Source organism: Eurosta solidaginis, chromosome 3, assembly GCF_040869045.1.
Source record: "Eurosta solidaginis isolate ZX-2024a chromosome 3, ASM4086904v1, whole genome shotgun sequence".
Lineage (NCBI taxonomy): Eukaryota > Metazoa > Arthropoda > Insecta > Diptera > Tephritidae > Eurosta > Eurosta solidaginis.
The window spans coordinates 27,287,722-27,297,555 of record NC_090321.1 but is presented as its reverse complement, the minus strand read 5'-3'; the positions used below and the strand labels follow the sequence as shown (position 1 = coordinate 27,297,555).

The 9,834-nt window shown below is 36.2% G+C and overlaps 1 long non-coding RNA gene across 1 annotated transcript; it reads left to right on the top strand.

The window, feature by feature from the left end:
* Positions 1 to 316: 316 nt before the first annotated feature.
* On the top strand, positions 317 to 6,690 carry LOC137243488 (uncharacterized). Its single transcript, XR_010950542.1, has 3 exons — positions 317 to 2,523; positions 2,650 to 2,883; positions 3,566 to 6,690. It is a non-coding gene; the product is annotated as an uncharacterized lncRNA (long non-coding RNA).
* The last annotated feature ends 3,144 nt before the right edge of the window (positions 6,691 to 9,834 follow it).

Below are 9,834 nucleotides of genomic sequence, written 5' to 3'. Positions count from 1 at the left end.
TCCGAATGCTTTTGTTTGTGTACAAGATTTTGAAATATAACACTATGAATGCATTTATTGTAAACATGGGTTTTTGTATGTTGTTGCATGAATGTATCTTTTTACAAGCTAACATGTTCAAGAGAACACGCCTTTAAGAAAAAAGAATCACTTATGCATACATACAAAAGTAGTGCATTCTAGTGATACGCAGCATTTAGTAAATCAGCGCTACAGCTGAGGTCAGTACCAAGTGGTCCCTGGTAGTAGAGATATACGCCGCCGTCGCCGCCGCCGCCGCCGAGTTTGGTCGTTTTTCGCACGCCGCCGCCGAATGCCAAAAATATCGGCGCGGCGGTGGCGGTGGCGTCCGGCGCGTTATTATATTTTCTACTCGTTTAAGACTGTTAGGCTATTTATTGTTCATGTCGAAAATTGGTCGAATATGGTCGAAGGGGGTATCAAGGGATGCGCATCACTGCCGGTTATAAGAAACTAATTGCAAAATTTAACTCTTTCTAACTGTTCAAAAGTTATTTAAAAAAACAGGAGCTTTCGATGTCAGTTCAACACGGACTTTACATCACCCAATTCACCAAGTTATTAAAACAAAACACTGAAAGAAAAGTTATATAATAAATTTATATGCTCACTTTGCATATATTTTTCAAAAAATTAATAAAGTACAATGAATTTAAAGTGTCCCAAGTCGAACATCTTTTTAAATTGTTCTCAAGTTGTTATAAAAGCAAGTTACCCGAAAAAGGTGCCGAATTTTTTTATGCCGATTGGCTGAAAGAATAAGCGAAATCAGTGATGCAAAATCCTTTAGTAGGCTCCACTGGTTTAAATTCTCCTTTGAAATGATGCTCAGCTCATACTTAAGTTGCATATATCTTCAACACGTATGAGAAGGGTTTGAAAAACCACTTTATTTGCTAAACTATAAAATAACATCTGAAATCTTAATTTTGATTTTCACACTTCATCATTCAACGCCCAAGTCTCCCGGTTCGACATTTCCTAAAGTTGGCGACCCTATCCCCAACTAGTCCCTTGGAGTGAATCACACTGGATATAATAGCTTATCAACCATGTTTAAATATGACCAACACGTGACGGCTCCTGTTACAAATGTCAATACGTAGGCACATATTTTAACCAGGTGAGGCTTTGTCCTTCGCAAGAACACTCAAAGTGGCGAAGTAAAAGATTTCCCAATACAATCGAACTAATGACCGTGTGTGCTAATACCCTAAAGTAGTGGACAGTCGAACTATTCTAAAAGTGAACTTGCGCGGTCATCCATAATGGGCTCTTATATCATAAGGCCGGAAAACAGCAGTTAACACCCTTAAACTTAAAATCGGTCGAATTTCATTCTAAAATATCATTTTGATTTAACGAAGACTATTGAAATAAATTTGTAGGGAAAATCAAGAGGAGCACGACGCAAATTGGAAGAGAAGCTCGGCCTTAGATTTCTTCGGAGGTTATCGCGCCTTACATTTGTTTATTTTTTTTTATTTATTGAAATCAATGCTGTGAACACAAACGTCTGCAAACTTTGGTCTACATATTAAACATTTTATCCAGGGTCCTTGTAAAATTTTAATTATGTAGATGCGCTGAGGAGTATACTATTTTCACCCATGAGTTAGGCAATGACATCCACTTAGACTGCTTATGATTTCAAGGGCGGCATCCTTGGCCGAATAGTCACTCCGTAACGTTTCAAGGTGTTTCCCTGGTGTAGCTCGACAGCATAGTGCGACAGAAACATCCGTTAGAAAGTCTTAGGATCTAGAGCTTCTAAGAAAGTGACGTCGTCGAAGGTATGAGTTCGAATTCACAGTCCTATAGCTTCTGTGCTGGCATATGGTCTGAGGGTCAGGAGGCGTGGTAGCGACTGGTGGTCGGGATTGCTACTGTTCGCACATCGGGAATTATAGCTCGAAAAAACTGGATGCGCCCTGTGCCACGAGAGTCATGAGTATTAATAGACCATTAGTAGCAACCATAAGTCGCCTTTGTGCGTGACCGCCAAGGAGCCACAAATGATTTAAAAAAATTGTGTTCGCGACGTTTATTAGGAGTTAACCCCAGCTGAAACTACGCTTTGCACGAGATATTTATTTATTTATTTATTTATTTATTATTTAAAGTCGACGACAAACTATGGTCGACTGCATAATATAAAAGATGTATAAATATACAACTCAAAAGATAAAATTTAAGATATATCGAGATTTCAACAATGTTATATTACAAACAAAGAAATATTAATGAACATTACTATTTAATTTCAAAATATAATAATAATAAGAAATATGAGTAGAAATAAGATCTTATGCCGAAATCTTATACTGGCGGAATGCATCAGATTCCGCTCAGCATGATTTCGGAATGCAGTGCAGACAAAAGTGCGACCATTTTATGTATCTCTATTTCTTTTCAGCAGACGCAGCAGTACCAATTCCAAAGGTTCGAAGCCTCTCTGGAGTAAGTGAACGAGGGCAATCCCTCCGCAAGGAGCTACTACTGGTAATTTTTGAACGATCTGCGAGATTATGAGGCAAACACTCCGGATCTTTCCGAAGTGGCCAAAACGTTGAATTCCCTAAATACATACAAACAAAACCTTTTCTAAATATTCTTTTTTTTAAACAGAAACATCAACTGTTTAAAGTAACAACACCGGCGTACACCGGCGCGCCGCCCACGCCGCCGCCACCGATAAAGTGATCGGCGTGAAGCTCTACCTGGTAGGGATGAAAAAGATGTACCTACAATGCTAACCGGAGAATTTAACTATCCTTGATGGGAGCGAGCATACAGTAATTGCCAATATGCATGGTCCAGAGACCACACCGAAAGAAATTACGCTAGTAAAATCAACAATGGGTAAGTTGTTGTTAAATTAACAGATATTCGGCAATGTTCAGCGCACTATGGTTAATTTAACCGAGTTTTCCATCTAAAAAACACATTTATTTAGTAATTTCAACAGAAAAGAAATTGGTGCTTTAAAAAATTAAAAAATTTTATATTTAATAAGGTAAAATTATTTAATTTTAATTTATGAAAAATTAATATTTTAAAATAATAAATAACAAAATATAGTACATAAAAAAAAATTATTTAGTAATTTCAACAGAAAAGAAATTGTTGCTTTAAAAAATTAAAAATTTTTGTATTTAATAAAGTAAAATTACTTAATTTTAATTTATAAAAAATTAATATTTTAAAATAATAAATAACCAAATATAGTACATAAAAATTAAATTTAACAATTAATAAAAATTAAATAAAATTTTTATTTTATTTATTTATAAATTTTATTTAATTATGAAAAAATTATAGAGACTCAATCTAACTGATTTTTCTGTTACACGAATTAATATCATTAATTAGTAATTTCAACAGAAACCAACTGTAAGTTTCTGCAAATGCATCAGCTAATCTCAAAGAAAGACGCTCACGGCGCTTACTACTTTGTTATTCTGACCATGGTGTAGAGAAATCTCTGCCATATGAACAGCATGCTTTGTTAATTTAGTGTTAATGGAAATCTGTTTTTTTACAGTTTTCATTCTTCTTGGTATTCTTAGCGTGCCAGCAAGTTGAGTCAGGTTAAGTTGAATTGGCCGGTCAAAAAGACCACACATAGATTAAGTGTGCCCACAGTTTTACTTGAATTGGTTGGAGGACCAAACGGAAAATCCAAAGTTAGGCACCAAGACTTATGTTATAAAATTACTCCGTCCTTTTGCAAATATCAGAGGTTTTCTAGGACCAAGCTCAATTGCTGCCTCGAGATCCGACAACTCTGTCGCACCTTGCAGCTAGTGCCTCGTTATCTCGAACTCAGGACATGTACACAGAACGTGCTCAACCGTTTCTTCCTGCAGCCCGCACTTCCTACATTTGCTGTTACTGACGAAGCTTAACTTATAGCATGTGACGTTGAAAGGCAGTACCCAGTTAGTATGCCCAGGACAAGCCTTAAGTGTTGTCCCTTTAGAGATTCGAGCAACTGTGTAAGTCTAATGTCGTAGGATTAGCACATTATCTGTTCACGCCTTTCCTGCTTGATGTATCATTTCCTAGCTTCTTTGATTTCTCTCAAACGGATTGGAACGTTCATCGTCGATTTGTCGAGTGCTGCCCATTCATTTGCCCACTCATCGACGTTTTAGTTACCTCATATCCCATTATGACTTTGAAACCAATACAGATGTATGGTCCGGTCTGAGCAAAGTCTCTGCAATGCTTCTTTGTATTCCAGGACACTTCTTGATAAAGCACGTTTTGAGATTATTGTCTTGATCGCCGCCTGACTATCAATGGTTATCTATCTATGGACTATCATGCTTTGTCCAAAATTGGTTTATTCACGACTGCGAAACTACCAAATTGATAAACAAACCAAACAAAGAGTGTTAATTTTTGATCGGTTCGTTAACAATGACCTTAAAGTTACCAAAAATGAGTGACTAATCAGCGTATTGGTTCTATCGACTTGTTTCTTCAAAAAAAATTTAAATAGTCGATTATCTCTACATGCTTTAAAGTTCTTTTGAAAAGGATCTTTGGATATATTTTTAGGCTCTCCCAAAACTATTCTTTGCCCGATTATTTAGTTGAAATTTTTGGCAGCTGTCTTTGATTTTCTGAAACCTTTCGCTGTTCTTTTGTAATGCAATATTGGTTTTAAATGGCTGTTTTATGAAATACTCGTTCCACAAAATCGGTTTCTCGGCTCTGCACATCACTAGCATATACCCACATCACAAGTTTTTATAGAATTTGTTGCTTCATACTTAATACTTGTCAATGTATATATTGATTTTAATATATTAGTAATTCGAACTGATTTTCTTCACATTTATCCACTTCTACCTTTGTGTTGTAGTTTTTTTTTTTTCAAATTTCCTCATCCGTTGTATTCAATGTTATTAATTTGTTGTAATTACAAAATCGTAATGTGATCAAATATCCGTAAATATACTTCATATGTCAATATAATGCCAGTGTAACAAAAGCAATTAGATTAAGCAGTTCGATAGTATCGGCTTGGGAAAATTTTGAGTTTGGGTGCACCACACGCAAAGTTTTTCTCATTTATTTATTGTTTGAGGTAAAGGTTACTACATTGAAGAAAATATCAAATGACCATATGTAGAAATATCTAAAGAGTTAAATCTTATATAAATATTTCGCTTGTTAAGCATTTGATAAAAAGGTTACCTAGCGGCAATACAGAACCAATTGATCTCTGAAGTGGTAGGATAAGCGCAATGAGAAATTTATATACATCTTGTCTTTGATGTCATACTCCACGATCTGGCGCAGATTAACCACAAAAGGAGCTGCCAGGTAGCGCTGACTTTCGCTGCTTAACGCTGGGCAGTTGCAGATGCGTTCAACCACCATGTCTCCTCTTTATAACTTCTGCAGCAACGACGATAAGGCGCTCCTTACTTTTTTACATGCCTACCTAGAAGGCAGAATTTAGTCATTACTCCTAAAATAGTGGAAGTTTGTATTCCTACTTAGGATGAAACGGTGTAGGGACATTTTAGCATCCCATTTTGGCCAGTTTTACTTCGATGTCCGACACTCCGTTGCTTGTATCCGTCTTTCGCCGGCTTGAAGGTGGATATGCTTTTTTTTAGCGTTAGATTGCATGTGGTAGGGGGCGTGTCTAAGTGTTCTTAGTCAGAAAGAATCTAGCTGGTTAATACCCTGCCTAGCGAAATCGTCTGCACTGCAGTTTTCGTCGTTGTCTCTGTGCGCCGTGACCCATTTAAGGTGTACATGGTTCTGTTGACCCATCTCTTGAAGAGCTTGGAGACTGTTTAGTGTTTGTTTAGAATTTAATGAGTAAGAACCAAGATATTTAATAGAAGCCAGTAGTGATGGCCGATACAGCGATTTTGAAGTGTCAGTGAAAATAGTGATGAATATTTTTTTTTTAATCGCGGCTATTTTTATAGCTGTATAACATTAAAAAGAACACAATCAATTTTCAATTGGACTTCACTATCCTGTACCTTTACAGCAACTGCCTTTATTTTCCCATAAACCAAATTCACATAAAACGGTGCTTAAACATAAAGCAAGATGCGTATACTTTATATGCCCTTTTTGATATGCAGTTAGGTCGAATTGACTTAGCTAAAACTATATGTATATATTATTTATGTACATTGTGTTTAGAGAGACAAAAGAAAAGTAAAATATGTATTGAAATGCTATGTGTGACTCTCAGTGCAATTGAATGTGCTGTGATAGATATGTACAGAGGTATGTAGGTAAATATGTTATGCAGTACTTATAATTACCAATGTAATATATGCGAAACTGTATGATAAGATGAGCGCAGTATTTGTGTAGAGGGGTGCTTCTGGGTAATTATTTTCAATCTCAGAAAATAGCTATAGCTATTTTTATAGTTATAGCGATCGATTCAATTTACTTTTAATAAGCGAATGTGCAATTTGTATACTTGGATATAAAAAACGAATGTTTAAGTTTGTTTACCGTAGTATATAGAATGTTATACAATAATTTAATTTAGTATACAGAATATATGAACAAAAATTGGAATAAAAAGAAAAAAATATGTACGTTTTATTGTAAACTGATGTAATGTGAAATTCTAATTTTCTGAGATATTATGATACAATATTATTAACTGGCTGACGACATTATGTTCAGTCTCGTATTAAACTTAATGAGGTGAAACTAGCGGAAATAGATGTCTACACTCAGAGAAAAACGCCGTTCTAAAATCCAGCACTACCGGACTCAATTCAAGTTTACATGTTCTTTCTTTTTTGTTCTTGAAAAACGAACGACCTCTTCTCAAAACAACAACCTTGTTTTTGAACTGACAACCATTTCCTTGAAAAGAGAACGACTGGTCTTAAAATATGAACAAATGTTCTATTAATGAGAACAATGTTCTTAAATTAAGAACAATGTTCTTAAATTAAGTTCAAGAAAAAAGAAACGGTATAAGTCGTGTGCACTGCAATGTTAAATACAACATTTGGCACAAGCTATCAAGCAGTTGTAGTGGTACAGCGGCTATGATGGTGCGGTTGCGATCATGCGGAGCGAGTTCGATCACCGTCAAACTCTTAAGTTTTTTAAAACAATTTTTTTACATTCTATTTTTATACTCAGTTGAGCAGAGCTCACAGAGTATATTAAGTTTGATTGGATAACGGTTGGTTGTACATATATAAAGGAATCGAGATAGATATAGACTTCCATATATCAAAATAATCAGGATCGAAAAAAAATTTGATTGAGCCATGTCCGTCCGTCCGTCCGTCCGTCCGTCCGTCCGTTAACACGATAACTTGAGTAAATTTTGAGGTATCTTGATGAAATTTGGTGTGTAGGTTCCTGAGCACTCATCTCAAAAAAATTTTTTTTTAAAGTAAAATTTTTACAAAAAATTTAATATCTTTACAGTATATTAGTAAATTCTGTCAACATTCAACTCCAGTAATGATATGGTGCAAAAAAATACAAAAATAAAAGAAAATTTCAAAATGGGCGTGGCTCCGCCATTTTTCATTTAATTTGTCTAGGATGCTTTTAATGCCATAAGTCGAACAGAAATTAACCAATCCTTTTGAAATTTGGTAGGGGAGTAGATTTTACGACGTTAACTGTTTTCTGTGAAAATGGGCGAAATCGGTTGATGCCACGCCCAGTTTTTATACACAGTCTTCCGTCCGTCCGTCCGTCTGTCCGTTAACACGATAACTTGAGTAAATTTTGAGGTATCTTCATGAAATTTGGTATATATGTTCCTGGGCACTCATCTCAGATCGCTATTTAAAATGAACGATATCGGACAATAACCACGCCCAATTTTTCGATATCGAAAATTTCGAAAAATCAAAAAAGTGCGATAATTCATTACCAAATACGCATTAAGCGATGAAACTTGGTAAGTGAGTTGAGCTTATAACGCAGAATAGAAAACTAGTAAAATTTTGGCCATTGGGCGTGGCACCGCCCACTTTTAAATGAAGGTAATTTAGAAGTTTTGCAAGCTGTAATTTGGCAGTCGTTAAAGATATCATGATGAAATTTTTTCAGGTACATTACCCTTATTACTTTATGTCTGCTTAATAAAAATTAGCAAAATCGGAGAACGACCACGCCCACTTTTAAATAAATAAAAAAATAAAATTTTTTTTTAAATTCAAATTTTAAAAGAAGAGTTAATATCTTTACAGCATATAAGTAAATTATGCCAACATTCAACTCCAGTAATGATGTGGTGCAACAAATTACAAAAATAAAAGAAAATTTCAAAATGGGCGTGGCTCCGCCATTTTTCATTTAATTTGTCTAGGATGCTTTTAATGCCATAAGTCGAACAAAAATTAACCAATCCTTGTGAAATTTGGTAGAGGCTTGGCTCCTAGGACGATAACTGTTTTCTGTGAAAAAGGGCGAAATCGGTTGAAGCCACGCCCAGTTTTTATACACAGTCCACCGTCTGTCCTTCCGTTCGGCCGTTAACACAATAACTTGAGCAAAAATCGATATATCTTTACTAAACTTAGCACACGTACTTATATGATCTCACTTTATCTCGATATAAAAAATGGCCGAAATCCGACCATAACCACGCCCACTTTATCGATATCGAAAATTACGAAAAATAAAAAAATGCCATAATTCTATACCAAATACGAAAAAAGGGATGAAACATTGTAACTGGATTGGTTTATTGACGCAAAATATAACTTTGGAAAAAACTTTGTAAAATGGGTGTGACACCTACCATATTAAGTAGAAGAAAATGAAAAAGTTCTACAAGGCGAAATTAACAGCCCTTGGAATCTTGGCAGAAATACTGTTAGTGGTATTCCATATATAAATAAATTAGCAGTACCCAACAGATGATTTTCTGGATCACATGGTCCACATTTTGGTCGATATCCCGAGAACGCCTTCACATATACATCTAAGGGCCACTCGCTTTTAAACCCCTCATTAATACCTTTAATTTGATATCCATATCGTACAAACACATTCTAGAGTCACCCCTGGCCCACCCTAATGGCGATATCTCGAAAAGGCGTCCACCTATAGACCTAATGCCCACTCCCTATTAAAATGCTCAGTAACACCTTTCGTTTGATACCCGTATCGTACAAACATTCTAGAGTCACCCCTGGCCCACCCTATTGGCGATATCTCGAAAAGGCGTCCACCTAAAGACCTAATGTCCACTCCATCTTAAAATGCTCAGTAACACCTTTCGTTTCATACCCATATCGTACAAACATTCTAGAGTCACCCCTGGCCCACCCTAATGGCGATATCTCGAAAAGGCGTCCACCTATAGACCTAATGCCCACTCTCTCTTGAAATGCTCAGTAACACCTTTCGTTTGATACCCATATCGTACAAACATTCTAGAGTCACCCTTGGTCCACCTTTATGGCGATATCTCGAAAAGGCGTCCACCTATTGAACTAAGGATTACTCCCTTTTAAAATACTCATTACCACCTTTCATTTGATACCCATATCGTACAAACACATTCTAGAGTCACCTCTGGTCCACCCTAATGGCGATATCTCGAAAAGGCGTCCACCTATAGACCTAATGCCCACTCCCTCTTAAAATGCTCAGTAACACCTTTCGTTTGATACCCATATCGTACAAACACATTCTAGAGTCACCCCTGCCCACCCTAATGACGATATCTCGAAAAGGCGTCCACCTATAGACCTCATGCCCACTCCCTCTTAAAATGCTCAGTAACACCTTTCGTTTGATATGGCGATATCTCGAAACGGCGTCGACCTATGG